This window comes from Hyperolius riggenbachi, chromosome 2, assembly GCF_040937935.1.
Source record: "Hyperolius riggenbachi isolate aHypRig1 chromosome 2, aHypRig1.pri, whole genome shotgun sequence".
NCBI classification, from domain to species: Eukaryota; Metazoa; Chordata; class Amphibia; order Anura; family Hyperoliidae; genus Hyperolius; species Hyperolius riggenbachi.
In genome coordinates this window covers 179,127,160-179,146,147 of record NC_090647.1, presented here as the reverse complement: position 1 = coordinate 179,146,147, position 18,988 = coordinate 179,127,160, and the positions used below count along the sequence as shown (strand labels likewise).

The 18,988-nt window shown below is 39.3% G+C and overlaps 1 protein-coding gene across 7 annotated transcripts in view; it reads left to right on the top strand.

Moving 5' to 3' along the window:
• DACH1 (dachshund family transcription factor 1) overlaps nt 1-18,988 on the top strand; it is a 458,644-nt gene that overhangs the window by 402,285 nt on the left and 37,371 nt on the right. The window lies entirely within an intron of this gene.

Genomic DNA, 18,988 nt, shown 5'->3' with positions numbered 1-18,988 from the left:
TTAGGAGGGGCAACTATGTTAAACAGGTTTTTAAAGTACAAACCTCATTTTTAAGAGACATCAGAGTCTCTTTAACTTTACTGTATCTCACAAATTGAAAATATTTAGCACCCATGCAAAAAAAAATGCATTAATTACCATCTAATTATGCACATATTTTAATGTCAACATTATTCTAATGTTATGTCATTTGGTATTATCAAATGATTCATGGCAGCTTTTCTGCTGCCTCTCAAGCATAATTTAAGAACTACCTTAAAACTTACCTGTAGGTGGGCTCTGCTTTTATTATTCAAAATGCAAATTGTAAAAAAAAAATAAAGCTGCATAGGCTGCATAGGTTTATTAGCTCTTTCCCCTCCCCCTGCTATTGGAGCTGTAATGAGCAAATGGAGAACCTGTACATTTTGGGGACTTCTGTAATGCTGTATACCAGATCCTATTACTGTTAGCACTGGTTTTAGGACTTTTCAATGTGCCTTCCACAAAGCACCATGCACACTGCTGGGGGCATAAAGCACTTTGGCGTAATGTGACTGGGCTTGTTTAAATTTTTGCAACCATAATGTAGGCAACCTCACCCCATTGGCAGATCACTGAAGACTTCAGAAAACTTTAACATTAATTAAAAAATACAGCTCCCTTGGTGATTTATTGAGGCATGATATATACTTATAGTAAATGTGTAAGGGATCGTAACACTCAAACAAATTAACTAAAATTGACCATAATCCATTATCTATTCATGACTTGGTTCTTCACTTGGCCAGAGATTATGTCAAGAGCTCTGTATCTACAGCACTTCTTAATTTTGTGTCTGTCTGTTGAGGCCTAAAGCCTTGTACACACACTAGCTGGCTCTCAGATGAAACAGGGACAGGCAACAGGAAATTACCTGAGCAATTAATGTGTAAGTTCCTGTTATGGTTCCAGACTTGTTGCTGACTCTCATGATTGATTTCTATAATCAGATTCTAAACTAGTGTATTGGATTCCAATTGACTGTTGCCTATGTTGACCTTAACTTGTCAACAATTATCATGCATGCTGCCTGCCTTGACCTAAGTCCATCCATCTCGAGTGCCTGTTACATGCACCCAGCCCTGCCTTCATCAGCAGGAACCATTACCAATGCCCCCAAATGATGTAATCCCTACAGGGTGTACTGACTAACCAGCAAGCTCATGGTGAATCAGAACTCAATGGAGTGTGTAAGGGGCTCCAATGGTCCTAAAATGGTCCTACAGGGTGTGCTGGTGAGATCGGGGGTTGGTGTCTCAGTCTCTGCCTCTCATTCATGCTTCAGGGATGTAAGCTGATGGCATGGTCAGCAAGACATCCCTCTTGTAGAGATGGCCCGAACTGATCGCTGGCGTATGGTTACTGGCGAACTTCCGTGGTTCACGTTCACTGAGAACCGCGAACGTTTGCGGAAGTTCGATTCGACCCCATAGTGCATCATTAGGGTCAACTTTGACCCTCTACATCACAGTCAGCAGGCACATTGTATCCAATCTGGCTACACTCCCTCCTGGAGCCCCACCCCCCTTATAAAAACGCAGGCAGCATCAGGCATTGGACTCACTCGTGTGCCTGCAGTAATTAGAGAAGGGAGAGCTGCTGCAGAGAGAGCTATAGGGAAAGCTTAGTTAGGCTCTTGTAGACTTGTTAGCTTGCTCCTTGCTGATGCTTATTGCTCAAAAAAGCACCCCTCAACAGCTCTTTTGAGAGCTAATGTTGTTCTTGTGATCTATTTTTTTTTCTTTGTGTGGCCCACTTGCATTATATACAGCCCTGTCAGTGAGTCGCAGCTGGCCTTTGTCACCTTAATTCCTAATGTGCCACTGCAAGGCCCAGCACATTCAGTGACTACCTGTGTGTGTGTGACAGGCAGCTGCACATTTGTAATCCCAATCACTGCACCTGTTCACTGTTCAGTGCACCTACCTACCTATACCTACGTGAGCGCACGTATTGTTAATATCACCAGTCATTGCACCTGTCATTGCAGTCCGTGTGTGTGTGTGTGGCAGGCAGCTGCACATTTGTAATCCCAATCACTGTACCTGTTCACTGTTCAGTGCACCTACCTACCTATACCTACATGAACGCATGCATTGTTAATACCACCAATCACTGTACCTGTTCAGGGTACCTGTGTGTGTGTATGACAGGCAGCTGCACATTTGTAATACTGTACCTGTGTAACCGCATATTGTTGTACCAGCAGTCACTGCATACTTGTTCACTGCACCTGTGTAACCATACATTGTATTAGTCAAGTCAGTGCATACCTTTTACTTTATTCCCCCAATATGGACAAAACAAAAGGCAGAACCAGAGGCAGGCCACCTGGCAGGTCTGTTTGTGGTCGCGCTGTCGTGATTTTGTGCAGCCCGCAACCAAAGTACAGTGTTCAGAAGAAGGCATGTGCCATCAACCCCCAATATTGTCAGGACGTAGTTAACTATTTAACACAGAACACCTCATCTTTCTCAGCTTCCGCACGGAAGCGTGACATATCTTCCTCCTCCTGCTCTGATTCTGGCACCCCACTTAACACTCAGTCGACAGCTACCACCAAAGTGCCATCACCCCAGGGCTCAGCGGTGTGGACATTTTTTTGTGTGTTTGCCTTAGATGAGAGCAATGCCATCTGTACTCTCTGCCACTTGAAAATTGAGCCGTGGAAAGACCAAGACCCGCGTAGGGACAACTACCTTACAAAGGCACATGATTACAAAGCACAACTGCAATGGGATGACCACCTGAGGAAAAGCAGCACACAAAAGCAAAGCCACACACCACAGTGGAAGATACCAGGCCACAATTTTTTCTCAAAAAAGGCAATACTAAACTGTACCGTAATGTTGAATGGCAAGTGGTGACATCTCTGGCACACAGTGTTGGGTCAAAGGTCTATCTGACCATGGATGCCTGGTCTGCAAAGCATGCTCAGGCCTGCCCGAGGACTAAGTCAGTCTCCACACACAGCATCTCTGCCTGCATGCTGTGTGACTGCCTGCCCCAAGACTAAGTCGGTCCCCACACAGCATCTCTGCCTGCAGGCCACTTGACTGCCTTCTCTGCTAGCAGCGGCCACTATAATAATTTTCTGCCTAATTTTTCTGGCTGCACTGCGGCTGAAACAACAAAACAAAAGGCACGTACATGTGTCAATTCCCCTTTGTGATCGTTACCTTGCCGTGGTGAAGGGACTTGCGTATCACAATGAAGCAATGACCGCAGGCTATATGAGTGTCTCGGGGGGTGGCACACCACAGATAATAAGGTCATTGCTTCATTGTGGACAGACCAAATTCGATCAGCTGGACAATCACTGTTGTTCTGTCATTGAGCTACCACAGCCAGGCGACCATATGGGCTGGAAAATCGCCACGGCCTGCACTCTCGCCATGGTGCGCACCAGTCCAGCACGGCCGTCACAACACAAACAGCTGTTTGCGGTGCGTTACACAGTGAGTTTGGTGTGTCAGTGTGAAGCAGTACTCTAATTACACTCCCTGATTGATGTATACACATGCAAGATGTTTTAAAGCACTTTAGGCCTCCAATTTAGCATGCAATGTGATTTCTGCCCTTACAACACTGCTTTGCGTCAAATCCCCGGGACTTTTGGTGTCTATCCCACTCATCCATGCAAAAACTCAGATGTTAGACCCCTTGAAACATCTTTTCCATCACTTTTCTGGCCAGCATAAATGTTTCTAGTTTTCAAAGTTCGCCTCCCCATTGAAGTCTATTGTGGTTCGCGAACGTATGCGGAGGTTCACAAACGTTTGTGGAGGTTCGCGAACGTTTGCAGAGGTTCGCAAACCTAAAATCGGAGGTTCGGCCATCTCCACTCTCTTGCGAGTACCATGATATCATGCCTACAGTGGGCAGTTCCACATAAGTAACTGATAGTCAAGACAGTACCTTGATTTACAGGAATAGCAAAGTCAGATGTTTACCTCTTGTATACCTCTTATGACAATGCTATTTTGCTTGATTTGCATGATTTCATTGGTCAGTTATGTTTATGGCAGCTAGTGTAATTAGTTATTCAGTGTTAAGTTCTCAGAAATATTGTCATTAGGGACTGCTATAACATACACATTGTTACTTTAAGTTCTATTGTAGAGCTTATCTAATTAAAACCAAGCACACTCTTCTTTAAAAAAAAACTTGCTAACAGTTGTGGCTCTAAGAAGTGCCACATGATTATCTAAGCAGCCTCTGAGAACTTGGGGGTGGCTAGGATGCTGGACCAGTAACTCAAAAGGCAGAAGCCTTTTTTTATGAAATAACATGTATTTCACTGCTGGTGAATAGTGACCAATTAATAGTATAGGAATTAAGGGGATTTATTTGCTAGAAATACAGGTCTGTAAAAAATTAAAAATGCTATATTGGATGAAAAAAAACCCTTCTACTTTTCCATAAAGATACAGGAAGCTAATTGCAGATTTCAATAATGTAAGTATAACAAATTACATCCATAGTAGTATTTTCTGTATGGTGGACCCTTGTTTGGCTAAACAGATCCACTCTACTCCATCATGCATGACTACACATGACAGATGAACATATTGATCTGAAAAGAACAATTAAACAAAATGCAAGAACACCCTATTTTAAGTTCTAGTGTTCAGAACATACTTTCATGTTCAGAATTTTACTTGCTCTCATTTAACCCAAATACGAGAATAGGAATCTGTACAATGAGTACAGAATGAGAGTGACCTGTTTAAATGCTGGCAAAAAAAACCGTACACCATGAAATGTATGCGGTAACTATGAATTTATATGGTAAAAATCTATTTCAGCACTCACATACCACACTGGAAATGTAACGAATAGTATCTATATCAGTCATTTAAGTACACTTGAAATAAAGTGGAATAAAATCTAAAATACTTTATCCAAACATTTATTCTAACAGTACTGTAATTAAAGAATTATTGTACCATATTTAAAAGATATTTGTGTAAAAATCAAGAATGGTTACATTTAAATAACATGTTTTACTGAGAATAAACAGAATACTGATTTGTCCTTTACTGTTTACGCTTGTTTAAGAAATGAGCATAAATACATAAATAATACAGAAACATGAAAGCTGAAAGCGATCAATTGTTTTGATTTAATAGGATGCTTTCAAGCAGTGACCAGAACAAAATAAATAATCAGAGAATATTTTGAAATGGAAAGAGACTCATCAATCATTTACAAGAGACGGTTTTATATTGCATTAAACATCTGTTGTATAATTGTAACCTGCAGAACTACATTCACCTTAGATGTACTGATCTGTAATGCTGATTCATGTGCCTTGTTTAATATGCATGGAACATTTATGAAGAATTAGATTTTGTCATCCAAAAATGTGTTTTGCAACACAAAAAAGGGCTGGCTATTTTACACTTTTGTTTGTTTGTTTGTTTTTGTGAAGTTGAAAAATTGTAAGTCTTTAAAGTGAACCTGAACTCAGAACATCCGCTCTGTTCTAAAAGATATGGTACAGCTTAATAACCTTTAAAGAAAAACATTTATTTGTTACAGCTGAAACAAATCCTGCAATAAATGTTAAATGTATCTACTTCCTGCTTTCATGGAAGCAGACATATTGTTAACATCCTGTGTTTATCAATTAGCTTATCTGCTCTGGCAGTCAGCTGACACATGTGAGAGATCAAATTACAATTTGTGATTAGACACAGATGAGGGGGAATTAGACAGACTAAACTGTCTAAATACATACAGGGTTTTTTTTCTCCATGTTTTCCATCTGTCCTGTGCAAGAGTTCGAGTCCACTTTAAACTGGATTTTGCCAATTAACTCTCTAACCATAAACCATTGTGTTCAAGGAATTAAACTCAGTTAAACTATCATTACACCTAAAATGAATGGTCCTAGTGCAGCGGTACATAAAATCATTTACAGGCAATTCCCAACATCAAAAACAAATTATTCCCATAAATACTACTACTTTCTTTGAAGTATTTACCATGTTTAATTGTCCTATATTCTTGTATTTGAATATTTAAAAATAAGTTTGGGATAATGTCTATATGGTTAGCACTGCTGCAGTGCTACAATACCAAGTTTACATTACAGACAAGTCAGTATTGGTATGGATATGCCATGACCTCCTCGTGTTTTCATGAGTTTCTTCTGGGTGCTTCATCACCTCTCAAAAAAACAGGTTTACTGCCTCTACACCTGTTTTCTCAGAAATGGTCATAGATAATGAACCTTTCACACATACAGAATTTGTATGAGATTTGTGTTTTTGTGAATTCGCGTTCGCTGCATGTCTAATGCAAGTCAATAGCATCACATTTGTTTTGTGTTGTTTTGCTAATTTTCATGCAAATTTTCTGCAGAAAAAAAAGGCCTACATGTACATGCTTTTGTTCTTGCACCGTACATGTTCACATACAATTCAAGTCAATGGAATTGGGAATTTTCCCATTCCAAATGTAAAACTTTGGATGCAAATGTAAGTTAATTACATACAATGTCCTATAAATGAACTTCATTGGTATGCACAGAAAAATCTGAATGCAAAAATTGCATAAAAATGCAAAGAAAAGGAGAATTGGAAGTAAAAATCCACAAAACACAAAATCACGAATTTGAGAAAAATACAGAAAAACATGGCTAGAAGTGTGAAGGTTGCCTTAGTAATGTCACTTATTTTGTATTCTCTGTACAGTGCCGCAGAGAGGTTGCTGCGTTATAGAAATGCGTAGTACAATAATAATGATATGGACTTGGTATTTTAAAATACTAACAAAATCCGTTAGTATAAATTCCATCTAATATATCTCATGCCAACTAGATTAAGTGAAACTTTAAATTTGCTATCAACAAGCACCAAGTTAATCTACAGTATCGCTACTTATTTTGTTATATTTCATGGTAGAAGGTAGGATCATGAATCAAGGATTATACCAAAGACCATCAAATGCATGCTGGAAGTAATGTCATTAGAGGCTTCAGGAAGAACCTTCCAGCAGGTGCAAACATACGTTCCACTCCACTCACACCATAAGCACTCCAGCATATAGATGTGTTGATGCTTAGCAACATGTCAATAGCTGCAAAACTAAAAGAGAAAGCACAGAACTTAATTTTGTCCACAACGCCTGTAACACATAGCAAAATACAAAGTCCATGCTCATTTATTTTTATTTGAACAGCTGGCTTGCAGTAAGTCTCTCTATGAGTGTGCAAATTAATTACTTGATTAAAAGCATATATTGCTATTTAACTCCAATATTAAATGTTATGCAAAAGTATTGGCCAATAGACTTAAACCAGGTAAGTTTCACCATGGGCAGAGAGGCATCTGATGGCACATTTCATATGATTAACAGAATTAGGTTTGTGGAGCTCTCTGAAAGGCTTCCTCTTTTTCTCTCCCTGGAAGCAGAGAAGGCCTTTGGGTCCATTGGGCATTTTGGAAATGTAACTTAAAAATAGGTTTTATTTTTGGGGGCCTATCCTTAAAGCCACCCTGGCCCTCTATACCTCTCCATCAGCCAGAGTAAATCCAGCGTTTTTCTGTCCGAATCATGCCACATTTTGAACGGAACAAGGCAAGAGGTGCCCCCTTTCACCTGTTATATTCTAATTTTTTAGTTTTGGCTGGAAAAAATAGATCAAATCACTTCATCCAGGGAATCTCAATTAAAGAGTAAACCCTGTAAATTCTCTAGATTGAGTTACTGAAGTTTTGAAATAATTCCCCTAAATTTCTTTGTATAAACCTACTCATTCAAATCTACCTAACTAAGGTACAAATTGAATGTAAGCACCCCAATTTGGTTCTCTCAACATCTTAAATGTTTGGGTATACATTTGAAAACAACAGAGCTGTTTAAGTGCAATTATCTTCCTCCAATTACTAATACTCGAGATGAATGCCAATCCCTTTCTAATTTTTTTATTATCCTGGACAAAAATGTTCATTCTGCCCAAAATTGTATATGTATTATAGACAATGAATATCCCCATCAAATGAAGCTTATTCATTGATATTAACAAAGTTATAAACTACTTTATTTGGGCAGGGGAGAAGCCCACAATTGCTAGGCAGGTCATGATTCTTCCCCAAAAAACACATGCTATGGGAATGCCCTATAGTCCAAACTATGGCTTCAAAAAGAAGCTCTTGTCCACTGAGTCCTTTGCTGTGACTTCAAACTAATCCCTTTCTTAGCTCTTCTACTGATTGATCTGGACAAACTTCCAGTTTATTTACAGCCCATTATCTGCCATACCGTGATAGCCTCATTACACCTCATTACCTCATCCTGGAAATCTCCTGAGGATCATGTTTTTCTTTAGGTTTCTACTAATCCCTTCTCATTCAGCCCTGAGTAGCCTAGTCAATAGAGTGAGAAGGGTCTGGTATCTAAATTATTGGCTCTGTTCTAAGTTGGTTTAGTTTCGACATGCCAACAATTGTATATATTATATGCAAAAAGTGTTACAATATATAAGTCCAGGATCTACCGTATTTTTTGCCTTATCAGACACACTTTTTCGCCCCCAAAAATGGGGGGGAAAGTCCCTGAGATTTTTGGACCAAATGCAAAAAGATTTGCATACACGGATGCATTTTTGCGTTCGTGATCACATACACACTTACGCAATCACAACATGAAAATGCAGAGAAAAGGGGCTTTTTTGGTGCCTCTTATAAGGCGAAAAATATGATATATTTATACTATGTTGTATGCATGAGGTATATTCACTGGCGCATTCTCTATAATTTCTGTATACAAGATTTTATCACTATATGCTGACAAAACTAGACTGTGTTTAATATGACATCCTGGTATGTTGTATCTCATTTTCTTCTTTTGCAAAATTCAAAAAGAAAATATTGTGAAAAAAAATTACTTAACTCAATTAAAATTTTTGCAGTTAGATATTTTGCCGCACCGCCTTTAGGACCTTCAGTTTACGTAAAAAAGCACTATCACAAAAAATTTAAAATACCCCTGTAGACATACATCTAAGATGTACATTCGTTCAGAGAAAAATGCATTATACTGTATATCACTTTTTGTCCTATGTTGCTGATAAAAATCTGACAGATCTGACGGGTTTTGGACCAGTCCACCTGTTTATAGGGGATTTTCAGGACATTTATTTTCAAAAGCAATAACTAAATGACAGTTGCTTGGTCCAACTGCCAGAACAGTGTGTAGGCGAGTAGGGAGGTTAGCCGGCATCTTTGTATAGATCCTTTCCAGAGAGTACTTTTGTTAAGAAATAAGTATGTCCTTTACAAAGATGTCAACCAGCCTCCCTACTTGTCTGAACATAATTTTGGCAGTTGCACTGAGCAACTGTCATATATTAAAGAGGGACTCCAGTGAAAATAATGTAATAAAAAAGTGCTTCATTTTTACAATAATTATGTATAAATGATTTAGTCAGTGTTTGCCCATTGTAAAATATTTCCTCTCCCTGATTTGCATTCTGACATTTTTCACATGGTGACATTTTTACTGCTGGCAGGTGATTTTAGTGGAAGAAGATCCTGCTTGCTTTTTTAGGCATTTGGAAACAGCTGTAAACAGCTCTTAATTCCCACAATGCAACAAGGCTCCCACAGTGTGATGTCAGAACCATGGTCCTGACATCACACTGTGGGAGTGGTTTCACCACAATATCAGCCATACAAAGCCCCCTGATTATCCATTTATGAAAAGGAAAGGATTTCTTATGGGAAAGGGGGTATCAACTACGGATTATGATAAAGTTCAATTCTTGGTTATGGTTTCTCTTTAAGTGCTTTTGAAAATAAGGAAAACCCTGAGACCTCCCCATGAGGAGGTGGTCTAGTCCAAAACCTGACAGATGTGTCAGATTTTTAACACCAACAGTAGTAGACAACTACATGCCGGTCCGTAGGCAAAAAAGGTAATTTATATAATGCATTTCACTCTGCAAAACATACCCCCCATGCATGAGAGAATTACCCAAGTTGAAGTGGATCAAAAAATGCAGTACATGCCCAAAAGTGGATTTTTTCCCCCCCTGGTAGTTATACTTGCTGGCAAAATTAAACCGAGCACAACTTTGACAAGAAAAATGCATTTATTATTTTCTTCTTTACTTCCCTTTATATAATATTCAGTCAACTCAAAAGACAATAACTATATCCTGAATTCATCCACTGCTATGTGTAAATAATATTTTGTAGATGTAGCAGTTCAGGGCAGTGAAGGAAAATCTGGATGACAGCTTAAACTATACTATAGGAATTTCCCCCCAGAGCAATGTATTTTATTTTACTAAGCAGTTTGCTCTTATTGCATGGATACTTTTATATTGCATTTTACCAGCCCCAGTGGCACACTTTTCAAGGTTTACCACCCATTTTCCAACATTACTAAACTGGACACAGGTTTTATTAAGCTTGGCAGTACGGGGAAGAGTTTTTATTTTACTGATTTAGTGGATGGAATGTGACGGCTGTTGTTGTTTGATTACATTGTACACCTTTGTAAATAGTAATACCTTCCTACAGAATAATTCAAAGCCCTTTTAAAATAAGCGTATGTGAAAGCTACATTTTTTATTTTTATAACTGAAATGTACAACACAGTACAAATTTATATTGAGAATATTTCATCGTGAATATAAGGCAAATGCAGTTAGTGCTAATACTTCTTTTATTACTGCTTTGCTGTGGCTCGATAGTGTAATGGTTAAGGGCTCTTCCTTTGACACAGGTAGACCTGGGTTCAAAACTGTTCAGTAAACCAGCACCTATTCAGTAAGGGGTCCTTGGGCTAGACTCCCTAATACTGCTACAGCCTATCGAGTGCCCCCTTGTGGCTACACCTCTGGCGCTTTGAGTCCGCCAGGATAAAAGCGCAATATAAATGTTATTTGTCTTTTCTTTTACTAATACCTTGAATACATAAGATGCCATTTTTACAACATTGCTTTCAAGTGCCATCAAATGTAGTCCTAATATATGATTTGCGATCCACATGTGCTGTGTTCCAACATGTCATGGATGTCATAATTCTGGTCTGTAAAAAACGTTTGGAAGTATAATTTCAGAGCTTTTCATAATTACCAGTATCACTTGACTTTCATGAAAACTGTCTCTATTGCCTCATGGTAGCCAGTTAGATACAAGATTTCATTCTTCTTCAGCTGTAATGTAGCAAACTTGTTGCTTTAGGGCTGCGCAGACAATTCTTATTGAAGGAATTTGATAAAGTAATGACAGGAAAAACATCTGGCTTATAATTCATTTTGTGTTTATCTTTTATAGTTGATTGTTTTTATTATAGGTCTACAGCCTTGTATACAGGTTAGACAGTTCTCGGCTGAGGTGGCCATTCGGAACCACCTCTGCCAATAATCTAGCCTGTGTAAAGCAGCCCAGTGCTGGTCGTAATGGAAAAAACTACGCTTATGGATCATTACGCGTAATTTTATGCTATTACACATTACGCAATTACGCTAACGGCGTAGGAAATTATCTACGGTACATCACTGTAATTACGCGTAAACTTATGCAGTTACGTGTAAGGATACCGTAATGTAGGCACTTACACTACGATGTTACGTGTAGTGCTGTAATACCCATGAATGCGTATTTTTTGACGCATACGGACGATATGTACGCAATAGCCGTCAATGTGACAGTTATTGCGTACATATCATTCGTATGCGTCAAAACGTACACTTATACTGAAGGGCGGGAGAAGATACTATTGGTTGCTTAGGATGTTGACTGATTGGCTACTCTTAGAAAAGGGGAGTTTTTACATTAGTAATTATGCGTAAAATTACACGTGCCTGTCCATGGCTGCTCTCAGGGACAGAAGACAAAGGGGGACGCAGCTCTGGAATGCTGCACCGTAGAAGGATCCGGGAAGCCTCTGGACAATCTAGAGGCTTTCCACCTATGAGTGAATTTCGAACTTTTTTTCTCATTTCAAAATTGCTTTAAGTAAGCATCACTGCTCCTCAAGCCACAGTGTCACATATATACCTAATGAAAATGATGTATACTTAAAAAAAAGCTTAATATACAAAGTAGCATACTAAGCAAGCACTGTTTGCTGAAATCAATGCAATGGTCCATTTTTCATTAATGACATATATGAAAATAATATATATGCAAGTCGGATAGCAATGAATTGCAGATGAAACCAATGACTGATAGATATAAAGATGTAGCTCACAGCAGGCAGATGTCAGTTCTTCAATGGCATGCAAATAATACTAACAACAGGCAGATACTATAATCAGTGCAAAACCTCCTCCATTATAGTGTGTCTAGTTATAATGCCTAGTTTTCTATTACAGTGTCCTCCATTGTAATACCTCCCAGTTATTGTGTCCTTTATTATAGTGCTCTTTATTATAGCATCCCCAGTTAAAGTGCCTTTTTTATAGCACTAATTTCTAGTGTCCTTGATTATAGTGCTTCCCCTTACAATGGCTCCATTATTTTGTTCCTTTTATACTGGGGTCGCTTCATATAGCACTCTCCTTATAATGTTTCTACTTATAGTTCCCTACTTATAGTACCTCTTTATGGTGACTACCACTTATAGTGGCACACTGTTGCCCATGGTAAGTGTCCCCTTTATAATATCTTCAAGTATTGTTCCCATTTTCCACATGTTAAAATGCTCTATTATCATAACTTCCTTGTAGTGCATACCTTTATAGTGCCTCCTCTTATAGTGCTTCCCTTTATAGTGCCTCCTCTTATAGTGCTTCCCTTTACAGCGATCTCCTTTTGTGTATCCCCTTTATAATACTGCCCATACTGCTTTCCATGTATAGTGAATTCCTTGTAGTTATTCCCTTTTATAGTCCTTGCCCCTTAAGTGTTTCCTCTTATACTGCCCTCCATACAATGCCCCTTTTATAGTGTCTCCCTCTTTGAGTGCCCTGCTAAATAGTGCTTCCTCTATATTGCCATTGGTTAGAGTGCCCCTTACAATGACTTCAGGTTGTGCCCTACCCCTATATTATTATGCCACCCACAAATAGTTCTCTCAATGTTCCTACCTTATTGTGTGCCCTGTGTTTAAGTGCCCCCTTTAATATTGTCTGATGGTAGGGAGCTTTGCAGCACCACAATAAGGACTTAGGATGCATACCTCAAATCATTTACTTAGCTACCACAGCAATGCCACTGTTTCCATCTGCACCCTTACCCTTTACTTATCTTTTATATGTATTTTCTCTAGATAATTTTAGAACAAGGCTACAAATATATGGAGGGTAAAGTGGAAAAAATCATACTAATATCCTCTGAGCACTATTTTAGGCATCATACTTTATTGGTGCACTTATTACAAACAGAATGTCCACCCCAAACTCCATTCTCAGCTCTGCAGAAATTGTGCTCAGCTAAACTGGCCACAGGCTCCTGATAGCTCTTGGGATGCCAGATGCCAAATACATAAATTAATAAAAAATATGCATTACTGAAACTGCACAATACAATAGAACATATATTTAATATTTTACAAACAGCAACTAGAGTACTGTGCACACAGTAGGAAGTTTTAATAAAATATAAGTGCAAAATAGCTGGTACAAGTAAAAATATGCATAATGTATGCAAAAATGTGCAGCAGTTTAAACTCGTTAATAATTATGATGAACCTGATAGTTTCTGTGCTCTCATGATTCACAATGAAAATACAGCTGGATACTTGTTATCCAGTAACTTTACCAAAAGTGTCTGAATATATGATTATGTGCGCACTTTTGTTTAGTTAGATTTATTATTAGATCATTACCCTAAGTTATGAGTTTCTTGTTTGCTGAAACATACACTGATTTCTCCATGGCCTGTCCATAAGTGGTATGGTAGACATGAAATTTAGGAGATGAGATTACTTTGTTCGATACCATAGGCTATCTACTGGATATGATATTTATACTGACTTATAGAGTTTTAAGCATTTTGTTAATAAAAAGTAATGTATCAATCATACAATAGTGGAGTGTACACCAATTAGAAAACTGTTTATTGTTCAATTGGCTTCTTGTACCTTTGAATATACTGTATGTAGATCTTTTACATAGCAAAAATAATATGATTGTTTGAAAACACCGCATGATTAAAAGGGTGTGGCTATCTCCCCTATTGAATTTTGCGGATATACAGAAATTGTGGTGCACACATAACTAAACTGGTGCCTGCTATAATAGCGGCTAAAATTTGTAACCACTATTTGTAGCTGCAGTTTATAGCCACTATTTATAGCTGCTATATTCTATGTGTAGCCGCTATTTGTTGACGCAATTTGTAGCCACTATTTGTAGCCACAATCAGGGTACCCTTTAAACAAGATGTTGATGTTAAAGAGGAACTCCAGTGAAAATAATGTAATAAAAAAGTGCTTCATTTTTTTCAATAATTATGTATACATGATTTAGTCAGTGTTTGCTCATTGTAAAATCTTTCCTCTCCCAGATTCACATTCTGACATGTATTACATGGTGACATTGTTACTGTGGGCAGATTATGTAGCTGTTTCTAGCTGTTCTGGCTTTAACAGACAGCTATAAACAGCCATTTCCTGTCTGTGAACATTGTTACATTGTGGCAGTTTGCCCAGCGTACCGTACGGTACCAGAGCCTCTTGTGGGAGGGGTTTCAGCACAAAATCAGTCATACAGCGCCCCCTGATGGTCTGTTTGTGAAAATCATTATATTTCTCATGTAAAAGGGGGTATCAGCTACTGATTGGGATAAAGTTCAATTTTTGGTCGGAGTTTCTCTTTAAGGTTAGGTGGGGGGTGTTAAGATTAGTTGGAGGGTTAAGGTTAGCATTCCCCCCTCTCGGTCCACATTGATGGTGGGGAATGATGTAATTCGGCTTCCAGCTATTGCTGGAAGGTGAGTTACAGTGTTTTAAAAGAAACTTCAGCTCCATCTTCTGACGGTGCCGAAGTTACTCCCTGTGCCGAAGTTACTCCCTGTGCGCTATAGCCGTAACTCCTATTATGGTCTATGGTGGCACCAGCTGCGCCCAAGTCTCCTGCGCTGGATTGCCAGTTTTTGCCACCAGAAGTGGGGTTTATTGTTAAGCACCACCAAGGGGGGTTAAGGGTTAGGCACCACCGGGGTGGAGTTAAGGATTAGGCACCACCAGGGGAGGGTTTTGTTTGAGAGTAGGGAGAGGTTAGGTCATAATTAAATATCTGTAAATATTACCGATATTTTACTATATGAATGTAGTAGAATATCGGTAAAACTACTGATATTCTACTACCGTTATCTTGCACCCTTTAAAACATTTAGCTTTTTCAAATGTATGCAAATTATTTTGTAACTACAGTAGTAATTATATGTCATGTTAATTTATGAAAATGTGTTATGGAATGAAAATATGTGATGTTGTCCATGCCCACATCAGTCAAATTCTGTCTGAATTAGAGTTGAGCTGAAATTTTCGTAATTTCGCATTACTATAATTACGCATGCGAAATTTGCGATTACGATGCGAAATTAGCGTAGCGAAATTGCCATTAAAATCGTAATTGAAAATACCGTAAGCGTAATTTTCAACGCGAAATTTCGCGTTTCGTTCATGCCGTAATTTCGCATTAAACGCTACCGTAATTTCGCGTTAAACCGTAACGCTCCGTATAATATAAAAAAGCCGCCGACTTTAAGGGTTAATAGCAAAGCCCCCTTAAATGCTAAGAGCCTCAAATTTGGAGAATATATTAAGGAGATCAGGAGGAATAAGAGGAACATTTTTTTTTTCAAAAAGACCTTATAGTTTTTGAGAAAATCGATGTTAAAGTTTCAAAGTAAAAATGTATACATTTAAAAACCCGCCGACTTTAACGGTTAATAGCAAAGCCTGCTTAAAGTTTAGGAACACCAAATTCCTAGGGTATATTAAGGGGATCAGTGGGAATAAGAAGAAAATTTTTTTTTTCAAAAAGACCTTATAGTTTTTGAGAAAATCGATTTTTAAGTTTCAAGGGCAAAAATGTCTTTTAAATGCGGAAAATGTCAGTTTTTTTTGCACAGGTAACAATAGTGTATTATTTTCATAGATTCCCCCAAGTGGGAAGAGTTTTACTTACTTCGTTCTGAGTGTGGGAAATATAAAAAAAAAACGACGTGGGGTCCCCCCTCCCAGACCTCTTTAACCCCTTGTCCCCCATGCAGGCTGGGATAGCCAGAATGCGGAGCACCGGCCGCGTGGGGCTCCGCACCCTGACTATACCAGCCCGCATGGTCCATGGATTGGGGGGTCTCGGAAGGGGAGGGGCAGCCAAGCTTTCCCCTCCCCCTCCGAGCCCTTGTCCAATCCAAGGACAAGGGGCTCTTCTCCACCTCCGATGGGCGGTGGAGGTGGAGGCCGCGATTTCCTGGGTGGGGGGTTCATGGTGGAATCTGGGAGTCCCCTTTAAAAAGGGGTCCCCCAGATGCCCACCCCCCCTCCCAGGAGAAATGAGTATAGAGGTACTTGTACCCCTTACCCATTTCCTTTAAGAGTTAAAAGTAAATAAACACACAAACACATAGAAAAAGTATTTTAATTGAACAAAAAACATAACCACGAAAAAAGTCCTTTAATATTCTTAATTAACCATTAATACTTACCTGTCCCTTTAAATAAATGATCCCACGCAATATCCTCGGAAATGTTCTATCAGTTACAATGTAACAAAGTTATTGCAATGTAACAACTTTGTTACATTGTAACTACGCCACACCCGACGTCACTCACCGCCGCCGCCGCCACCGCGTCTGCGCTGCAGGACCCGACAGAGCTCTGAGCTATATAGCTCAGAGCTCTCTAAGCATCTTTGTATTTGGGCTCCAAGGAGCCCCATTGGTCCTTAGCAGACCAATGGGGTTCCTTCTGATTTGAAGGAACCCCATTGGTCTGCTAAGGACCAATGGGGCTCCTTGGAGCCCAAATACAAAGATGCTTCTCAGAGCTCTGAGCTATATAGCTCAGAGCTCTGTCGGGTCCGTGCAGGACGCTAAGTCCCCGCCGGCTCCGCTGCCCTCCCCGCCTCTCCCACATGTCACCCACATGTCACCCACATGTGGGTGACATGTGGGTGACAGATGTGGGCGGGGTGGACAGCGGGAGCTGCGGGGACTTAGCGTCCTGCACGGACGCGTATGCGGCGGCTGAGCGGCGAGTGGCGTCGGGTGCGGCGTAGTTACAATGTAACAAAGTTGTTACATTGTAATAACTTTGTTACATTGTAACTGATAGAACATTTCCGAGGATATTGCGAGGGATCATTTATTTAAAGGGACAGGTAAGTATTAATGGTTAATTAAGAATATTAAAGGACTTTTTTCGTGGTTATGTTTTTTGTTCAATTAAAATACTTTTTCTAAGTGTCTGTGTGCTTATTTACTTTAACTCTTAAAGGAAATGGGTATGGGGTACAAGTACCTCTATACTCATTTCTCCTGGGAGGGGGGGTGGGCATCTGGGGGACCCCTTTTTAAAGGGGACTCCCAGATTCCACCATGAACCTCCCCCCCAGGAAATCGCGGCCTCCACCTCCACCGCCCATCGGAGGTGGAGAAGAGCCCCTTGTCCTTGGATTGGACAAGGGCTCGGAGGGGGAGGGGAAAGCTTGGCTGCCCCTCCCCTTCCGAGACCCCCCAATCCATGGACCATGCGGGCTGGTATAGTCAGGGTGCGGAGCCCCACGCGGCCGGTGCTCCGCATTCTGGCTATCCCAGCCTGCATGGGGGACAAGGGGTTAAAGAGGTCTGGGGGGGGGACCCCACGTCGTTTTTTTTTTATATTTCCCACACTCAGAACGAAGTAAGTAAAACTCTTCCCACTTGGGGGAATCTATGAAAATAGTACACTATTGTTACCTGTGCAAAAAAACCTGACATTTTCCGCATTTAAAAGACATTTTCGCCCTTGAAACTTAAAAATCGATTTTCTCAAAAACTATAAGGTCTTTTTGAAAAAAAAAAAATTCCGCTTATTCCCACTGATCCCCTTAATATACCCTGGGAATTTGGTGTTCCTAAACTTTAAGCAGGCTTTGCTATTAACCGTTAAAGTCGGCGGGTTTTTAAATGTTTACATTTTTCCTTTGAAACTTTAACATCGATTTTCTAAAAAACTATAAGGTCTTTTTGAAAAAAAAATTTTTCCTCTTATTCCTCCTGATCTCCTTAATATATTCTCCAAATTTGAGGCTCTTAGCATTTAAGGGGGCTTTGCTATTAACCCTTAAAGTCGGCGGCTTTTTTATATTATACGGAGCGTTACGGTTTAAGTTTTACGCGAAATTACGGTAGCGTTTAATGCGAAATTACGGCATGATACGACTGTAATGCGAAAATTACGCGAAAATTACGCTTACGCGAAATTTCGCGAAATCCTTCTTCATTACGATTATGTACTTACGGCCATAATCGTAATTACACTAATTACGCGAAATTTCGCAAAATCGTAATTAGGTCATTACGCTCATCTCTAGTCTGAATGTCTAGGAATAATCAGAAAATAAATGCAATGCTCAAATTTGTTACTATGAACTACACACTTTACTTTTCACATACTTAAAAAAAGCCTATAGAGCCTTGACTGTGTGGTTTACATTTAGCAGAGCTCCGTTTTTGCAGTAATACACCATGTTTAACAAAGATCTGCACGTATAATGTGAAAATCTGTGCATGTTTATATACTACTGTCCAACAGCTGCATTATTTTTTGCTAAACATCATTCTCTATTTGTCAGGCTAGAGACTGTACAACACAAACTAAACTGAGATAATTGGGAGGTAGTCATAAAGTCAGTTTGAATATATTATCACAAGAATATGTGAGATAATATTTGTTTTAGAAAGATTCTCTTGCATTGTAAACTCAGTCTCATTAGAGACCGCATTTAAAAGGCTTATAAAGTTACTCATTAATGTTATCTTGTTGTATCTCCACAGCTTTTTCATTAAAG